This window comes from Balaenoptera ricei, chromosome 9, assembly GCF_028023285.1.
Source record: "Balaenoptera ricei isolate mBalRic1 chromosome 9, mBalRic1.hap2, whole genome shotgun sequence".
Lineage (NCBI taxonomy): Eukaryota > Metazoa > Chordata > Mammalia > Artiodactyla > Balaenopteridae > Balaenoptera > Balaenoptera ricei.
In genome coordinates, this window is record NC_082647.1 from 3,317,986 (window position 1) to 3,338,036 (window position 20,051).

Genomic DNA, 20,051 nt, shown 5'->3' on the forward strand with positions numbered 1-20,051 from the left:
ATAATGGATATCAAAAACAATGTGTATCAGGAAATTAGGTCTCAAGTTTTTGTATTTCTTTCTAAAAAGGAAAGTTAATTAACTGTGAATTATAAACAGCACTCGGAACAGTTTCCATACCTAACTGCATCAAATTATGAAATAGTCTTGGTTCTATTGTTCAAAGAACGAGAGGCTGCCTTTCGACTTGTACAGATAGGTCCTGACTAGGGAGACACAGCTCAGAAATTCGGTGTGAACGCGGGGAGGGGAATCCCGGTCACCCCAGGTACGGTCACACGGTGGTGCCGCGCTGCCTTTAGCGTGGACGGGGGACTGCAAAGCAGGCAAATCCCCGAGCTCAGGGCCAAGCCACTGCCCACAGCCCACCCCGTCCCCACCTGCTCCCGCCCCCTGAATTTCCCGGGCCTGCAACTGGCCTCAACCTGCAGTCGCTCAGTGTGCCTCGGGCCGAAGACGTGAGGTCCCAGTTCCAGGTGGGAAGGTGAGCTGTACTCTGCCCCAAGCCCAGACCACGTACCTGAGCGGAGAGTTCTTCCTCTGAAACCAGCTGTGCCCGTGGAGGGGAGAGGACGGAAGAGAGGTGGCGGCGATGGTCCGGGGGAAGCCCACCCCTCCCCCCCACCCTTTCCTTCGAAGCAGCCGAGGTGGTTGCCATGGACGGCCTGAGCGGGAGGGCTCCGTGGATTTCACACGGGGACAGTCCTGGGGGGTCAACAGGTGTGTGCTGGTACTACCTGCACACCCAGGCCCTCCCAGGCTGGCCCCCGTGCACCCCGCGTGCACCTTCGTGCGCCCGCGTATAATATTACGCCGAATCACTGAACAATGACACGAGTCCCATAAACCCCTGCCAAGTCCTGTTTTGTAACTTTGGCAACCCAACAATTTAGGGCTACATTTTAGTTGTTCAGTGTTCAGAGGAAGGAAAGGCAAGATTTAGAGTCTGGGCGGGGCTGGAGGAGGGGGAGGGGAGGCCTTGGCAGAGCGGGACCAGGGCGCCCCTGGGGAGGCCTCCCACCTCCTGTGTCCAGAGCTGCTCAAATCCACTGAGAAAGACACCCCAGGCCGGAGGGCAACCCGCCCACACGGTGCGCGGCACACAGTGAGTGCTCAATACATGGCTTGAACTGGACTAAAGAGAGGTGATCAGAGCGAAGGGGGCCCATGCCCTGGGCCCACGTCCATCCACAGGGCTTCCCCTGCCTTTGACGTGGACCCTACAGGCTTCCCCAGGTCTCTAGCCCAGCCTGCGCGTCCAGGCCCCGGGACAGCCTGAGATCAGAGCGGCAGCGACAGGGCATCGTCCCGCACAAGTGTCCTGCAAACAGGAAATGCTCCGCGAGTGCGAGCGTGAGAACTACCAGTGGTGGTGCCACAGAAATACCCCCGACGGCCACATTCATGGGGTTCCCCGGGAGCCAGGACGGGGGCTGGGCCGAGCCACCCGTCTTGGTCCACTGCTCACTTTCTGGCAAAACCCCAGCCCTGGTTAAATGCTGGTCTCTGACTTACGCCTGCACCAGTCTGGCTGAATTTGGCTCAGGGAAAACACATAACCAGGCCACGTGGTTTCACTTCGAGTTCACGACCTCTGGCTGCAAGCAGGACTAGAGCTCTTCCTACGCCCTTTTCCGAATCCACCCCTCCTCCTTCCCTCCTGGATAAAGATGTCCTACGTGCGCCCTCTTCAGAGCTCCTCCGCCCCTCCTTCTTGGCTTAGTAATCAGAGGGACTGCCGCCAGCGCCCACCACCTCGCCATATGCCCTTGGCTCCAATGGTCACAGACACCTGTCTGCTCCTAGCTAAGACCAACCCCTGCACCGGTGCTCTGGACCCCGCTCAAGCTTACGGCCAGCAGTTGTCCAAGCTCTCTCCTCCATCACGGATTCCTCCTCTTCTGCGGGATGGCGCCCGTCAGCACACATGACGTGACACCTGCTGCCTTTCCAGCAGCGGCCACCACCTCTCCTGACTGCTCGCCGCTTCCTCCCCATCATCGAAGGCTCCTCAGCCTCCTTTGCTGCTCCCGCCTCATCTCCCCGGGGGAAGGGGCCAAACGGGGCCCATATACTATGTATCCAAATATCCAAAGGTTATACATAAAGCGACTGTCCTATAAAATTCGTTCTATCTCCCTACTTCGAGACCTGCCCAGCCGGGTAGAAACATGGCACGAGGGGAGAGGCAAAGGATGAGAAAAGACCGGAGGGTGATACAAGCCCCCCAGCCACTCCTGCCTTGCTGCGTGCATGGTCCCCTCCCACCTCTGCAGCAGCCTCCTGTTCTCACGGCCACCCCGCTGCTCAGGACCAGGGCCCGGTTGCACTGGGTTGTCTCAGAGAAGCGGGGCGCCCAGGACCAGGCGGCGCTGGAGGTGGGCTCAGCCTGAGAGGTGGTCCCGGCTGAAAGAGCACTGACGCTGTGTCTACATTTCAACACATTGTGGCTCCCACCTCCTCTCCTTGGAGGGAACAGGGACCCCGTCCCGCCTCCCCAAAAGCTGCTCACTTGCAGACAAGCTGCCCCTGGCCGTCCCACACCCAGGTGGGGTCATCTCTGTATGATCAACTGTTTCTGACCATGACCCACCGTCACATATGCACACACACGCCAGGACCAACGGCCAGTGGCACTGCCCGTTCTCACTGTTTCTTACGCTTTCTGATCTTTTCTACCCGGTGTCGTGTTACCCTTCGCATTAAAGTCTCTGTCCTCTTCTGTACCATCCTACCCCAAGACACTGACTGCACGGCCAGGCAGGCCCCACGGTTTGAAAGACTCTCTGGAAGGAACGCGAATTCAGCCAACCTGCTCTGAGGGATGCCGCTCAGCACCCCGCCTCCCCTCGCCCACCCTGGGCATCACCGGGGCTGGGCTGTGGTGGGACGCTGCCGCCTGGGAGTCATGGAAACGGGTCCATCCAACCAGGGCACCAACCAGCGGGGCCCTGACCAAGCCCTTCAAGCCCTGCTGCTTCTCATTCCTCACCCAGGAGACGGGAAGGGCGTGGCCTGGCCCCCGCTTAGCTCTGCCTGCGATACAGGTGCAGAAAACGCTTCCAACCGTTGAAGTCCCGGAGCCCAGGGCCCCTCCCTGCCCCCAGGCACGCTGGCTTTCTGTCTGTGCCCGAGGCCCACGAGCGCCCTCAGCGACGGCCGCAGGTGGAGCATTCACTGTTGAGAATGCTGGGGACGGTCCTCTCCAGGCCCCCGGCCACAATGAGCATCGTGTGGGCAGAGACAGGAGGGAACTGTGGAGACAGGGAGAGGGGCTCTGGGCTGCACCTGCCCCTGAGGGAAGCCCCATCCTGCCCGTGCTTCCTTTGATTCACGGGACCCCACCGCCCCGTTCTGTGGCTTTTCCACACCTGCCACCAACTCCAGAAAGTGGAAGGGAGGAGGCTTTGGGTTCCAGGTGTCTCCCCTTCACAGAAGACCCCTTAGACCAGCAAACCAAATGGCCCTGACTGTGGGCTGACGGCCTGTGCCCTCTGCCTGTTCACTCTCCTTATGACACGAGATCAGTGAATGGGGGTGACAGCGGGCAGCCCGCCTGCAGCCAAGGCACCGGCATCAACACCGCCTGCAGCTGCGACGTTTGCCGACATGCTACACACGTCACCAGAGTGACAACTGCGCACTGTCCCCCACTCCTAGGTCCTGAGCGCCACTGTCCCCTACCGTGGTGGCCAGTGCTAACAGGCGGGGTGAAGGCGTGCTTCCGGGAGGGTCTTGGACACCCAGGGTCAGAAAGGTGAAATGGAAATCGTTCTATTCATTACCAACGTGGCATTTTCCGAGAGCAACAGCTGTAACTCGGCGAGAGCCTCTGACAAATGACGGTGGTGCTGGGTGCTGCATGGGTACTGCGGATCCACAAGGCGCCACCTCCCACCTCCCACCTCCCACAGGAGGCGGCTGAGGCTCCTGCCTGGGAATTAATTCGCTGCAGTTCGGACAGCGGGTAAGTGGTGGAGTCGGGCCGGGGCTGCTGGACCCCAAGACCCGTCTCTGCCCACGACACGATTCTCACCGGATGGTCGACTTCACCTTGACAACTGCAGGTTGGCAACCTTCTGAGAGCCTAGGATTTTAGGTCCATTTACGGAAATGCAAATATCTACACTGTAAAAGCAGACAGCGCTGGAAGGCAAACGGAGATCAAGTGGTTCAGGACCAGTTAAAGAGCAGCTCCTCCAGGGGGTGAGGGCAGCTTCTCCCTCCCCGGGGCCGACGGGTCTCTGCTCTGGGCGAGCTAGGGACGGCGTCGGGGTGCCCTTCCCACTGCCTTCTTCCGGCGCGCTCATTCCTAGCTAACCTTTGACACTACCAGCTCTAAGTGGAGCAGAAACTGAGAGGTCCCGCGGCCCTGGGAATGATGCAGGGTAGGAGACAAAACTCCAGTTACGAGGAGCTGGCCCTTGAGTTAGAGATGGGCTCCAGTGGGAGTCCCCAGCCTCTGAGGGAACTCACTTCTAAGATAAAGACGGTACATTTTAGTTGTGTTTTCTAGGATCAGCAGTTCTTTAATGAATCTTCTCAAATTTGTACAATAGTTGGCAGAAAATTTCAACTTCTTTTTAGAGTGAAAAGCAACAGTCACCATGAGTTAATTCTCCCTTTGCCAAGATCCAAACAGCATACGAAAGTCTAAAATCAAGTGAACTCTGCTCTGTTTCCTCTAATGTGTTTTGGCCAAGTGCAGTCCAAAGGAAAGGGGCTGCCAGAATCTCTCTGTGAATAAAATAACTGCAGGCAGAAATTTCCAGAAGCCTGAGAAGAGTGTGCTAGTACTTCTGGGGTTGGGGGGATCTCACAAGGGAGGGGCTTTGTTAACAAGCACCCAACTGGATCAGGCGCCAAAGGACATGAAGAGAAGGCAGAACCCACCGGGGCTGCGTCCTCACCGCAAACACGGGGCTCCCGCTTTCTCCCGCGGGGAGGCTTTACCTCCTGGTCAAGGGACGGGGCCTCGGGCTTCCTGGGGGCCTCCCAACCCTACAGAGTGGGTCGCCTACAGGTGATGTTTTTGAAGCTGTGCCTCTGGAACTCGGAGGGGAGGTGCCTTCCTGTGAAGACAGGACCCAGCTCAGCACTCTGCCCTGGTCCTCCTCTGACTCTGACCCGCAGAATGTTCTCTGGAGTCTCCCAGCCTCACTCACGTGTGCCTGAGCTCAGCTTCTCCCAGTCTGGCGGCTTCTTCTCTCCTTGATAAATGCTGCAGGAAGGACCACATTCACCACCAGACAACACCCTGGGCTCTGGGGCTAACAGGCCCCATGTGCCCTGAGTTTCACTGTCACCTGGTGCAACGGGAAGGGCAGGTACGTCACCTGCCCTACTAGTGACCCACAGCTCACTGTGTGCCGGGTGCTGCGACCACCCTACTGACATCCTAGCAACCGTGGGGCCGCTTCTGCGATTCCATTTCACAGAGGAGAAAGCTGAGGCCCAGGGACACGGGCAGCTTGCTCAAAGGGAGTGCCCGAGCCTTGACTGGACTCTGGCCTTGGGGAGTGTGGAGTGGACCCCTCCCCAGGGTTGTTTCCCAGACTCGCAGGACGGCAGAGGGCGGGGCTGGCTCAGCATCCAGATTCCTGGTCCACTGCTCGTCCAAACACGGCCGGGGCATGGCCAACCGGGGGCCGAGCCCACAGCCTGTTTCCCCTGCCTGCCCCGGGCGGTCCGGCACCTCGGGCTCTGGCTGAGCATTCGGAGGCTCCATCCGTCTGGGTCACATCCGTGTCACAGAGTCATCTTTCAATGAGGCAAGATGCAGATCAGCACAGACGCAGACAGTGAGACAGGGTTTCGGATCATTCCTAAAATACCCGGCCCCGTGGGTTCTCACTGTTAATAACTGCCTGCCACCTACACCCCCGCTGCTGTACAGACTGGGGAAAATCAAAGCGCCGGAGAAATCTGGGTCCTGGAAAACTGCAAAAGACATAAATAACCTGCCTGATATATCTGTACTCGGAAATAAATGGCCTCATTCTAAATACAGAAAATCTTATTTATTCCCGCGTGCATCTGCAGCCTTTTTCTGTCACTAAATATTTTATCCGAGGTGCCGAGAGCAGAATTAAATGGGGAGTTAAAAAAGAAATCAGCGAACGTCAAGCCAGGAGGCGAAAGGAGCTTTTACCTCGCCGTGCTCGCAGCCTACCTCGCTCATCAGCACCGTGTGATTTGCACATTACTCACGGCAAGCATCTCATCATCATCAGAGCGGTCTGCCAGTTCCCGCAAATCAGCACTGGAGTACAGGGCAGACGCACCCCTACATTCCTGGGCTGGCCACCAGGGGGCAGCATCCCTCCCCGTGTCCTCAGGGAGGAGACATGAGTCTGGGTTTGATTTTTATTCCACGGAATGATCACTCAGATGTTCACTATAACCTTGCTGGCTGCTAATCTGCAGCTTCTCCAAACACCGATAGATTGCCTCAATTCTCCCGTCATCCTTTTTTTATTCTGGGGGGAAGAAGTCAACAAATGCATCTCCAGTGGCTGGCGAGTTTTAAGTAGGAAATTGTCAAGAAGCTGCTCTTGTAGGGTGGGCACCCAAGGCCTTTGATTGCCCTTTGATGACCACCTGCGAATCCGTCTGCCGTGTAAAAGCAACTCGGCCACTCTCGTCATTGTCCCGCGTGAAGGGCGGTGTTTTAGGACTCCAGCGATGCCAAAAGGAGCCAGCCACACTGAGGGCAAAGGAAGTCCGCAAACTTTTGTTAAATCTCTCTTTTGTTGGTAAAATCTCTCTCTGTCTCTCTCTGGCTCTTTTTGTCTCTGTCTCTGCCTTTCTGTCTCTGTCACACACACACACACACACACACACACACACACACTCCTTCCTCATCTCCTGCTAAGCATCATCTGTTTTAGTGTCATCTGCTTTGGGAGATCTCAGTGAGGGAAAAATCACTTCCTTTCTCCCGATCCTATATCATCTGAGTCAGAGTCAGTAAAGCCCCATTACTCCGAGAAGGCCAACTCCCTGGCAGCCTGAAAGGTCTCCTTTACATGGTTTTCAATTCCCCCTTCAGCTTTATGTTCCCTTAATGATTTTTCCAGATTCAGTTAAATCTACAATGAAACGAAAGTAATTATATAAAACTCTAGCACACAGAAAGAGACCCACATGGCCCAGCCTGAATGGAAAGCGGCTGGACATCACGGCAGGTAGCGAGACCCCTGCCTCACCTGGTCTTCTGCAAATCTCAGCCGTGACCACTCAGGACTGTTTCTCATTTCCGGCTTTCAACCCGCATGGCCACCAAGGTGCAGTGTGTTATGCTCCCTGAAGAGTCCAAGGAAACCTTCCTTTGGCCCAGGAACATAGGGGGACTTCTGGCATGCTGAGGATCTGGGGAGGACTTGCCAGGCGCTGAAGTCTGTGCCTCTGTCCCTAAGTTCCGGGGGCTCTGACCCCAACTCCCTTTAGGACCCAGAGCCTCCTCAGTGCAAGGCAGGTGGAGAGGCCGGAGGCTGGAAGTGCTGAGTGGAAGCAGCCACGGTGCCAGGACAGGAGGGCACTGCCCGCCCACGCCTGCCGCCTGCACCTGGCTCATGGGAGGCGGGGGAAGCGTCACTCGTCAGACTTTCCCCAGTGGTGTAGGGGGGCGGCCACGGATTTTCTAACCATCAGTGTTTCCTCAGCTATTTCATAAATCTCCCCCTTAGGACAAGCTAGCTTATGTTGGCTCACATCTTACAGGATCTCAAATCTGCAAGTGTGCAGTGAAAGACAGAAACTGGAAAAGAAACTGGGAACCAGGTACTGATAATATCATGAGAGAAGGAAATTTGGAAAAAATGTTTAAGGAATTAGCTCTTGAGTTAATTGATTAGTGGTTGCTTGGTTTTCTGATTTTCGTATTTTTACAACCTTAAATCAGAACAGGTCATTCTGCCAAAGTGTCTAAATGGTGCTGAAGATGTGTACCATATGACTCGGATGTGATTAAACACCGTCTTGGTGCATGTGGTTCCTGAATCAGTGCAGGGCGTGGGCCAGGGCTAGGTCTCACAGTAGCTTCCTCATGGAATGGATTCTGTTACATGCAAATTCCTCACATCTGTGTAGGGACATGGGCACAGGGATTTTTGGGGGGAACCCAGCTGGCGGGAAGCGGGGGGAGAAGTAACCTTTAACGGAAGTCATGTGATGGGGACACGAAGAAGTCAGAGAGTGATTAAGTGTCTGAGCCAGACACTTAAAAGAACCGAAAGTATAAGGGTGTGGAGTGGATCTAGAACCTTCACTGTCCTGAAAGCTGGGCAGGGCCTGCTTCCTTCTTGAAGTGACCCCATAACCTCCTGGAAAACCGGGCACCTTCCCGGGAACATCTATTTAAAACCCCAACACCTTCCGTGCGCCTGTCCCCACAGCTGTTTGGTTTTTCTATTAATAAAGCAAGGGTCAGATGTACATATTCCTGAAAAAAGAACAAGGTGCTGGATGGGTGTTTTCCATTAAGAGCTGCAAGGTCACCTCCTCTTTGGGTACAGCCGGCACCTGGCAGTTTCCCGGCTCGGGTGCCTATTTTCCATTGAACGGATGAGCCATGGCCTTGGGAGGGAGGTGCTGTGTCCCGGGAGGGGCTGACTCATCAGCTGGAGCCAGAGGGAGCAGATGCTCTGCCCGCCCTGGGGATGATGGGCCCTGGGCTCCGGGACCTGCTCTGGGGCTCAGAGCCACAAGCTTGTGCGGTGGAGACACGGGGCCTGCGTCTCTGACCTCGGGGCCAGTGCAGGAGTCACTCTGGGATAACCCGACACCACGACAGTGACCTTCCCAGGACAGCTCTCCCGCTGCTGGGAGGCTGAGTACGAAGGTGAGGCTGACCTGAGACCTACGCCCTGCAATCGCCTTCCAGGCACGGCCCCAGCTCATAGAACGAGAGACAGGAGTGCATCTTCTCCATGACTCCACGTCCAGGTGGCTCTGACATGGAGAAGCTGAGCTGTTATCTCACCCCGGCCACCCCGCACCTTCCCAAGGGCAGCGTTGAGCAAAGAGAAAAGTTATACTGAAAATGCAAATCTTATAGAAAGAAAGGAAAAAGGGGGTAAAAGGAAGAGAGGCAGGCTGCTTCCCTGAGCGCCGGCAGTTTCCCCCGGGGGGCAGGGAGAAGGCGGGTCAGGATCCCCTGAGGATCGTACTGTCCTGTCGGGGGTGCGGAATGGGGCAGGAGACAGAGGCGCCCCGTGCTGGCCCCCCACCCTGCTGTTTGCTCCTCACACCCACCAAGGAAAGCCGCAGACAGGTCAGTAGCTCACTGCAAAGTCACCTGGCGCCAGTACTGACTTCAGGCTGTCGCGCTGCACGGCCCCGGCACTGACATTTAAGTATGAAAACATAGCGGGCGGGGAGAAGCGTTATGGAGTTCACTGCACTGTGCTTGCAGAGCAGGGAAAAGGAACTAAGGCCCGAAGAGGTTAGGAAGCAGGTACAGTGGCGAAAGAGCAGAGGCAGGAATCTGGCCTCTGAGCCTCAGGTGAAGTTGTTTCGAGCACATACAAGCCTGGAGCCTGATGTGTCTGCCGTCAAGCGTTTGCTGTTTGCATTTTGGTGGAACGTATTAACAAAACTCTCAATACTAGGGCAAATGGTGTCCCATCCTTACGTGATTTAAGGAGACAGAAAAGACGAAAAGGAATTGGAATTCCCAAGAGCATCAAGATTTCAGCCACCAATACCCAAATTTCATTAAGACTCTACAGCAAAAAGATGATGATGTGTTTATCTTAATCTCACAATCAATGCATAATTAAAAAGCTTTAAAAATATAACCACTGAATATCATATATTATTTATCAAAATCTCTCAGGATTAGGTAATTAATTGTGAGAAACATTTCTCAAGACCAGTGGGAATTCTTCCCACACGTTTAGAGAATGTTTTCCTCTCAGACTTCTCTTATTTCTGATTTTTTAATTTCACATTGAATTAAAGCAATCAGTTATTTTTCTGAGATACTAACAAGGCCCACGCTGGAGTATCAAGTGCAGACTCAGCTTCTGACTCTGAGGCCCCGGGGCTTGCAGTTAACCAAACAGTGTCACACAACGACCAGCTCAAGGGGGCCTGCCCCTCCTGGGGCCTCTCCCCTGCAGTTGGGGGCTGTCCACTGGGAACCACAGCCATTAATTTACAGAATCCAAGGAGACGCCAAGAAGAAGGCAGCTGGCCACAAGGCACAGGTGACACTGACCAACCTGCCATGGAAGAGGGAAACCCACAAGCTAGTGAGTCTGAGGACTCCGCCCAGCTCTTAGCCATTGAGTGGGAAATAAGGTGAGTCTGCAGTGACAGAAAGCCCCAGCCCCCAGCTGTTCACTGAACAGTCCAATGCAGGCACGTGGCATGTCTATCTGTAGCAGCGCACTAACGTCGCGTGTGCTCTGAGCCGGCAGGTGGCCCTCACCCGGCATCCCCCCCACAAGGTCCCCACACCTCCCGGCGTCCAGCGCGGTGGCATCAGCCTTGCAACCACACTGGTCCCACGGCACTCCCTGGCCGCCCCCTGAACCTGACCCTCCATCTCCTCACCGACTCTGAGGGAGCCCCCATACCCCTGCAGTAACTCCTCTTCTGCTCTGGTCCCAGATTTGGGGTCTGCTGTTCACCGTCCAGATGTGGAATCTTCAGTGTTGCCTCTGCCGTGCCCGGGTCTCCTGCTGCTGGCACCACTTCCTGGGCCCTGGCGCCGAGTCCTGGATAACGAGTTATGAGCAGGACCGACCGCCAGTGTCACTTCCAGGCTGAGCGTGTAACTGCCAGCGTGCGTTCCTCCAGAACTGAACCCCCTTCTCCACTAGCGCGCTGGGCTGGGCTGGCCCTGCCTGCCCGAGCGGAGGGCGGCCCCAGCAGCCTGGGCCCCTGAGTGGCCACGGGGAGCAGACCCCAGCCCCACCCTGACCCTGATGCGGGGTGCGGAGAGGGGCATGAGTGATTCCCCTTGTTTTGAATCAGGGAGTTGGTGTCTGGCTTGCTTTGCTGGTTTGCTTTTGTTATTCCCAGCCTGACCTAGGCTATCCTCTTCCCCCTTCTCTGACCGGGCTTATTTTAGTCCAGGGAGGACGCTGGGTTGCAAAGCACAGGTCACAGGCCCTGCCCTTAGCAGTGAACTTGAGGGCAAATTCCAGATCGGAGTTCGAGTATTTGATCTCCCAAAGCTGTTTTCATAGTCAGGGCCCTCACCGCTGCCCCGAGTGTCCCGGGTCAGAATATCGTTCCGTCCTCAGCTGGCACAGCGGTCGGGCCCCAACTTGGGCCACATCACCTTTTCAGTGGAGAACCTTCGGGGTAACACCAGGAGATCGACCGGCCTAACACCTCACCCCCACAACTGGACAGTCCGTTGATTCCATAGTTTAAATGGCAACTCTCAGCCTGAATGCTCCCGGGAGGCAGTAAGATATAACAGTAATTAAAGTCCAAACCAACTGGTCACCATGGCGATCAGAAGGGTGCTGGGAATATGCAGGGAAAACAAGGAGCCATGACGAGGAAGATTACGAGCCATAAGTCTCTGCAAGCTTCTGCTGGGAGAAATCCAAGGCCACAACCATGGCCCTTAACCCGCTGGAGATGCTGCGCTTTGAGGTGTCCGGGTCCACCTTCCCGTTAAAAACACCTCTGCCCCTTCGTGATGGACACTCGTTCCACGCCAGGCACACGGACATCTGAGACTTTGCCACGTCCGACAGTAGCCCAGGCGGCAGGGCAGGCAGGCGGGTAGGTTTATCCTTGTGGAGCACTTCACAGCCACGTGCTAATACGTGATCACACGTACTGGCAAGTTCACGTGGTTCTACCTGTGCTCTCACGGATATGCTCTCATCCAACCTCACACTAATTCTTTGGGGAAGGTATCTGAGCTCTTACTTTTCAGGCGAGGGATCGGAGGGCCAGATAAGATACGTGACTTACTCAAGGTCACCGGGCGGCTGAGTGGCAGCTCAGGGACTCACACACAGACCCCCGGGCTCTCACATCCGCACTCTGAGAAGCGCCTTGCACGGAGCTGGGGGTGTTGAAGGCTGTGGAGCGAGCAGACCGTGCCAAGGGGACGGGTGGTCCACTCATCACTTGGGCATCGATCAAGCCTATTTTTAACCTGTAAGAAGTTAATGCAGCTTTTTATACACACAATGGGCATGTGGTTAGGAGGCCAAGTTGGAACCACTCACTGGCTGTGTGACCACTGAGAAGTCACTTAACGTTGCTGAGCCCAAGTTTCCGCAGCTGCGGCAGGATAAGAGCAGCGCCTTCTTCCTGCAGAGGAGTCGACAGACTCATTCCTGTTTAATCGTGTCAGGCGTGCCATGGAAGAAACAGTCAAAGTTAAACATTCCTGCAGTAGGTGAGCCACGGCTGGCACTTTAGGAGGTGGTCTGGAGCTGTCAGCTGCAATCTCACTCCCCTCAGCCCCTAGTAAGGGGACTGCTGCCATTGCTAAAGCCTCTCCTGATTCCATTACCTTTGGGGATAAAAAGTGAAGCTCGTAATTACAATGAGATGAACAGTTCCTGCTTTTCAATAATCAGGTTGTTATTTTTGCTGAAGGAAGTTCGTGGAAGTGGAAGTTCTGATGCTAGTGGAAAAAGGGAGGCCAGCTGACTCCCCTGGGAGGGTTTCTAGCATCCTGCCTCTGAATTTGGAGCCGAGGCGGCACCGTGAGGACAGGTAAGCATTGCCACGTGTAGGGACCGTCACGGCTGGGAGATGTGCTGGCGGGGGAGGGTGTGATGGAACTTGAGGGGCGTAGGAGGAAGTGGAGGGCCCAGATATGGTCCAGGGGGTGAGGAGACCCTTGGTGGCCAGTTAGATGTAGACTGGCCATCACCTTCTCCCCACGCACCTGACGATCTCATTCCCTGCCTTAGACCACTGTTCTCATGCTGATATGCACAGAAATCTAGAAGCCCGAGGACGTCTCTCTTGGGGTCAGAGAAAGCACAGAAGGAATGAACACAGACTGAAGCATCTCGTCCGCCTCTATGTCGGAGCTGAGTGGGTCCCCACTGAACAGCTTTAGCCTTTTCTGTGTCTCTCTACAAGGTAAAATCCACCTGCTAAGCCAGTCATGGTCACTACTACTTCACGGAGCTGGAGGCAAGGGCTGTGCAGGAAACTCGCTCCTTTCACTTACATTAAATACTGAAAGCGCTGAGTTACTGTGCAAAAGGCCCTGCCACCTGGAGCCACCGCTCCACGGCGGCACCTCCCGGGTCCGGGGGCTTTTCCAGAGGCTGATTACATTCAGGCATTTTCATCATCACTTTCACATTCATATCCTTCTTTAGAAGCCATAGATGAACTGGAATATGATTTTTAAGTATTTAATTTCTACAAGCCATCCTGAAGCATACTTTTTACTGAGGTACAAGATCTTTGGTGCTCATAGGTTAACCAGCTGTCTGGTGTTAGTGACAAGTGAGGGATGTGACTCCAGCTCGGTGACTCTAAACGCAGACAGACGGTTCCAGGGAGATGTTCATATCTGCACAGACGTCCTCTCCAGGCTGAGTAGGAAGCCATGTACTTCTTACATAACATATTATAGACACTAACTCAGGAGCGAATAGATTTTAATAGTCTTTGAAACCAGTACAGGAGGAGAACGGACTACACATCAGTGCTCCTGATCGCTGGCGATGCCAGATGAGAAAATGGGGTGTGTACCTGCCATGTGACTGACTTTTGGAATTACAGGATAAAGCAACAGTAGTTTTAGCAGCAATAGCTGCAGTTTCCTAGTCCCAGGCGCTGTTCTAAGAACTGTACACGTATCAGCTCATTTACCTTCCATGATGACCTTAGGGAACATAGATGACCTTTACTCTTGTTTTGCAGATAAGAAGACAGACACAAAGAGTTCAGTACTCGCCCAGGTTCACCTAGCTTCTACGTGGTGGAGCTATGATTCAAAGGCAGGCATGGCTGCTGCAAAGACCTTGCCCTTTACCACAGCTCTGCCACCCTTACGCAAGAGGGCTTTGTAAAGCCAATCACAAGCTTCTGGCCATTTCCTGATAGAGATTTCCTGGTCTGACCAAGATTTCCCATCACGTAAATCAGAGAAGTAACCAACACTAAGTCCAAAGAACTACAGATCTGTGCTTTGAATAACAGCATACAGAAGTGACCATGATTCTAAGTCCACTGAACTCCTGGCCACGTAACTTTCTTTAAAGCCATCAGTCCAGCGGGAATGATGCACGATGGGCGTGTCAGTTCCCTTCATCTACCACCAGGATGCAGTTTGCCAGCAGCTGAAGTGCCCTAACCAGGTACTTCCGGACGTTAGCATTTGAAGAACTCAATCAGAATGTACACTCCACTGTGTGGCTCTATAAGCTTCGCAAAATATCGTGATCGAAATGTATTTCGGGGAGTTTTATAAACAGCGCAAGAGGCATTAGAAACACTTTCTTACTGACAAAAATCTGGTGTGCAGTATGTCCTCTACCTACACATAACAGTCCCAGGCGAGGGCTGTTCACTGGAGGCCTGTGGCCACGGCGGATCCCACTGGCTCGGTCCACCGACGACACGTACAAAGCGGGCAGCGGGCACAGTGAGCCTAAGCGTACAAGTCAGCACACACAGCTCACCAAGCACTGAATAAACCACAAGGGTAAGTTAAACCCAACAGGCACGTTCCGCGGGAAATATTACTCAGCAACGTCACTGCAGGGAATTTAGAAAGACTGGGGTGCTCTGGATGATCGGGGAAGAACCCTTTTCTTTACGGGGGAACAGTTCCCGTGGAAAGCACACATATTCAAAATCACCCCACAAATCTCCATAAGGGCTTCAGTCGTAATAACATTTCTTCCCATGACAGCCATTCCCCCAGTCAACTCCCTGCCTCCTTCAAAAATCCAAATTATAAGGCGTGGAGTCACACCCAAAACAAAAGTCAGGAAGGAACTTTAGTTCATCTACCGGGGGCCCCCTGGCCTCTCGTTGAGGTCTCTCAGAGCACCTCCGTGGAGAGAAAACTGTAAGGTCATTAGTGCTGACTCTGAAAGATGCTTGAAGAGACAGTGTTAAGAAAAGCAAACAGGCCTCAGCCTCACCCAGGCTTTGCAGCCTCTGGACAAGAGTCTGAACGTGAAGGGTAAGGACCACGTGACCGGGCTTGGGTGTCAAATGGGCAGCTCTGAATGACTCTAGCTTAGCAAAGCTCCCGTGACTTTCATCGCACCAGCGTGAACAGGCTTTCTAGAGCATTCTAAGCTTGGAATCAGGAGGCACTGCAAGTGCCTCCACCCGCATCAGCCCTGGGAAGGGGGCCCAGCTGCACCCCAGCTCCTCCACACCAGCCCCAAGTGAACCCCGGCAGTCAGCATGGGGCCAGGGGGAGGGCCTGGGGGCTCCCGGGCAGGTGGGCAGAGGACAGAGTACCATGGAGACCGTGCCCCATGGGGCAGTTGGCCCTCAGGAGCAGCGGGACTACGGGAAAGGGGAGGAGGTGTGCTAGGGAGAAGGGAGAGCTGAGGGGCCCGGGCAAGGGCGCAACAGAGGCGTCCGGTCCTCTCGTGCTTCTCCCTCTGGTCACCGTCAGCCAGGCACGGCCCGACGTCAGCCTAGGTCCTGCAGCCGAGCAGAGGAGCTGACACCGAGCAGCCAGCGGCGGGCCTTACTCAGCACCAGTCCCGCCGACTCCCACGCGGCGGGCTGCCCGGCCCAGCAGCCGCCCTGAATCCAACCACGCGTCCAAGTACCCCCAAGCTCTGGACTAGTTCAGGGTAAAGTTCATCCCGGGCTTTCATCCACACCAAACCAGACATTAAATAAATGCCCTCCAGGCACTTCTTGGCTCTCCCTGACATCCCAGCCTGATGGCGCCAGGCTGTGCTTTGTGAACACCTTCTCAAGTTCAATGCCCCCACCCTACCTCCGTCGGGTCTCAGAGGAGCTGAGGTGACAAGAACTGGTACACACGTGGGAAGAGAGTGGTTCTCAAACGAGCCTGACACACTCCAGCTTTCCACTGGGGTAGGAGCCATTTCATGGTAACGACATATCACTGAATACTGTATTTAGTTAGGATTACGCATATGACTGCTTTGGCAACAGAGGTGTGGAGGTCTCCTAGTTTAATGGAAACATGTAATGACTTAAAGTTTCATTACTGAAAAATTATTGGCCCAAAATTCTGTGCTGTACCACACTATACCTCATGTGTATGATCGCAATGATGAAAATGAAAATACTGAGTTGGCCAAAAGGTTCGTTTGGCTTTTTCCATAAGATGACTCTGGTAGCGCTTAGTTATCTTTAACTTCATTCGAAACAATTTTGGTAGATTGTATGTGACAGCTTCACATCAGCGTGTATTTAAAATAGACTTATCAAAATTGGTGAGTTTTTGTGTAGCCATTTTAATATTGAAGATGGAAGAAAAAAAAGCAACATTTTCCGTATACTATGCTTTATTATTTCAAGAAAGGTAAAAACGCAACTGAAACACCAAAAAAGATTTGTGCAGCGTACGGAGAAGGTGCTATGACTGATGGAATGTGTCAAAAGTGGTTTGCGAAGTTTCATGCTGGAGATTTCTCACTGGACGATGCTACAGGGTCAGGTAGCCCAGCTGAAGTTGATAGTGATCAAATTGAGACATTAACTGAGAAAAATCAACATTATACCACAGGGGAGATAGCCGACATACTCAAAATATCCAAATCAAGCGCTGAAAATCATTTGCACTAGCTTGGTTATGTTCATCGCTTTGATGTTTGGCTTTCACATAAGTTAAGCAAAAAAAAACCTTTGTATTTCCTCATGCAATTCTCTACTTAAATGGAATGAAAATGTTCCGTTTTTAAAACAAATTGTGACGGGTGATGAAAAGGGCATACTGTACAATAATATGGAACAGAAGAGACGGTGGGGCAAGCGAAATGAACCACCATCAACCACACCAAAGGCCAGTCTTCATCCAAAGAAGGTGATATTGTGTATATGGTGGCATTGGAAGGGAGTCCTCTATTATGAGCTCATTCTGGAAAACGAAAAGATTAATTCCAACAAGTACAGCTCCCAATTAGGCCAACTGAAAGCAGCACTCGACGAAAAGCGTCCGGAATGAGTCAACAGAAAATACATCATCTTCCATCAGGGTAACGCAAGACCGCATGTTTCTTTGATGACCAGGCAAAAACTGTTACAGCTTGGCTGGGAAGTTCTGATTCATCCACCGTATTCACCAGACATTGCACCTTTGGATTTCCATTTATTTCGCTCTTTACAAAATTCTCTTAATGGAAAAAATTTCAATTCCCTGGAAGACACCTGGAACAGTTCTTCGCTCAAAAAGAGAAAAAGTTTTGGGAAGATGGAATTATGAAGTTGCCTAAAAAATGGCAGAAGGTAGTGGAACAAAAGGATGAATACGTTGTTGAATAAAGTTCTTGGTGGAAATGAGAAATGTGTCTTTACTTTTACTTAAAAACCAAAGGCACTTTTTGGCCAACCCAATAATATAAACAAATAGCAGCAACTGGAAAATACAACCATCTCTGCAACACTGGTAACCATGAACCTTTCATAAAAATTTGGACAATCCAGCTCTTTGCCCATAAGCCTACATATTAGGAGCTTTGCAAAATTGCTAACATTTACATGAAAGTGCAAATTCTTAACAGAACCTTCCTCTCTGACTTCTCAAAAAACTAGTAACATCTTTAGTTTCTGGATAACCAACTTTCGTAAACCTTAAAACAGTTTGTAGGACACTTTCGTTTGTAATCCCATATTAAAATCAAAGTTCTATGTAACTCCATGACATTTGCCCAGAAGAGTAAAATAAAGACATGCACTTTGCTTATCAAGATCAGTGTGTGGTCACCACGAGGCAGGGCGTCTGGAACGTCAGTGAGACACGCAGTCTGAGGCTGCAGGCAGTGTCGCGGGTGCGTTTCCGTGTGTGGGGCTTGCGTCGGTTAATTGGGGAAGTTTCCTACCGAGTGCGTGTAAACCTTTGGTCCAGGGATGGAGATTCCTGGCAGTCCCCAGGTCTCCTTCTTCCCTCCCTCAGTCCTCGATATTCTGAAATGTTCAATACGTTCAAAGTTCCTTTTTGGGAACAAAACAAATCAATATGGCATTTGACTGCCAACAAGCCTACGGGCTGCAGGGTGGTTCAGAACTTATATAGCTTCGTTTCTTCTCAGAACTAACATCTCCAAGCGAGTCAGGCCCCCTTCAAATGCTGTCAGGGTATTTTTCCCCCTAATCTTTTTCTCCTCTTTTTTTTTTTTTTTTTTTTAAGGAGCATGTGGAAGTGAAGCAGTTAAGTCACAGGTTAGAAAAAGGCAATCTTCAGAGTTTACCTTCCAATTATTAAAAAAGGAACTGAGATTCCCCAGAGCTCTCACGCTCCCAACTTCAGAAATCGAAGCATCAGCATATCTGACCTTCCAGGGGACAACACGAAGGAGGTGAAGCTGCTACATCAGCTGTGATTGACTTAGAATATTTGGGGCCCTGTTATCACACCAACACAATTCTGTGTAAATGCCTTGAGGAAGCATTTCTTTTCAACGGATTTGCTGAAGCAAAAGCTTACTTTGAATTGCAAGGCAATGAGCTTTTTATTTTATTAGGAAGATACTAAAAAAGACATTCTCCATCTCCTGGCGATGGATTTTTGAAGGAGATTATTCCTAGGGCAGGTCTAGGTCCTTCCAGCCAGGACTCCAGGGGCCTCTCTCTCTTAGGGGTTATTGGGTTGTTATTGCCCTGATCGCCCTGGAACTTGGGCCTGCTGCTCATAAGGCTGTTTGTGCACAGGACAGTGGAAGCACGGTGGACACTGGACAGTGTCCATTTTGTTCCAGTGACACCCTCGTGTGAACCCAATAAAACCCCAAGGTCGATTCTCCTGGGGCCCCGAAGGCGGCTCAGTACCAGAATCTTGGGTGCTCCGAGCAGCAGCAGCCATGCTGGAACAAACACGGGACTTCCAGGGAGGCCACACTGAGAGGGACGGCCTAGATGGGTGCCCACGTTCCAGCATTCTGTTAGGAAGCCAGCTGCACGGAAATCAGGATGGCAGTAGCCTCTGGAAGGGAAGCTTGGGTTGAGGGGAGACCTGACTGGAAACGGGCTCGGGGGGTGCTTTCTAAGATGATGGAATGTTCTATATCTTTTTTTTTTGGGCCACGCCACATGGCTTGCGGGGTCTTAGTTCCCCAACCAAGGATTGAACTGCGGTCCTGGCAGTGCGAGTGCAGAGTCCTAACCACTGGACCGCCAGGGAGTTCCTGGAATGTTCTATATCTTGATGGTGCTGCCCAGTGTATACTTCGTCAAACCCATGAAACTGTGTCTTTATAATTGTGCATTTTATTATCTACGACTTACACCTCGATTTAAAAAAATGGAAATCAAGTCAACCTTGCGCTTCAGTGAAATCACGACGGGAAGTAGGACTAAGCATACAGGTCCATCCGCTCTGTCCTTTAGGATACATAAGCCCCTGCAATGCAGAACCCAGCTTGAGGAATGCACAGCACTGAGGAAACATGGTATTTTCTGGGCTTCATCATGCCCAGACCCCGTTGGAGGTCCCCTGACCGCCCCCCTTGCCCCAGCCCAGCACAGTGAATTCTTCCTGTGATCATGTGGTCTCAGACCGGTAGGCTGACAGGAGCACAAGCTGTTTATCAGCCCAGTGCTGGGCTGCGTCGGCATCCTGTTGACATCTGCATTTCCAGAAAGGGGAGAGTCCTGCACTTGAACAGTGATACTCCATGATACATCTCCCCTAACCTCGTGTAACCTTGGGCAGATGACTTACCCTCACTGCGCCTCCTCTGTGAAATGTCCATAACAGCACTCATCTCAGAATGCTCTCATGAGGGCGTTATGGACTGGATGTCTGTGGCCCCACAGAATTCACGTGGAAGCCAAAATCTCCAATGTGATGGTGTTTGGAGGTGGAGCCTTTGGGAGGTGATGACGTCACGAGGGTGGAGCCCCCATGGTGGGGTTAGTGCCCTTCTAGGAGGATGAAGAGACCA

The 20,051-nt window shown here is 52.7% G+C and overlaps 1 protein-coding gene across 1 annotated transcript in view; it reads right to left on the bottom strand.

Moving 5' to 3' along the window:
- The window catches only part of DPP6 (dipeptidyl peptidase like 6), a 586,350-nt gene that overhangs the window by 164,362 nt on the left and 401,937 nt on the right, over nucleotides 1–20,051 (bottom strand). The gene's annotated exons all lie outside the window — the stretch shown is intronic.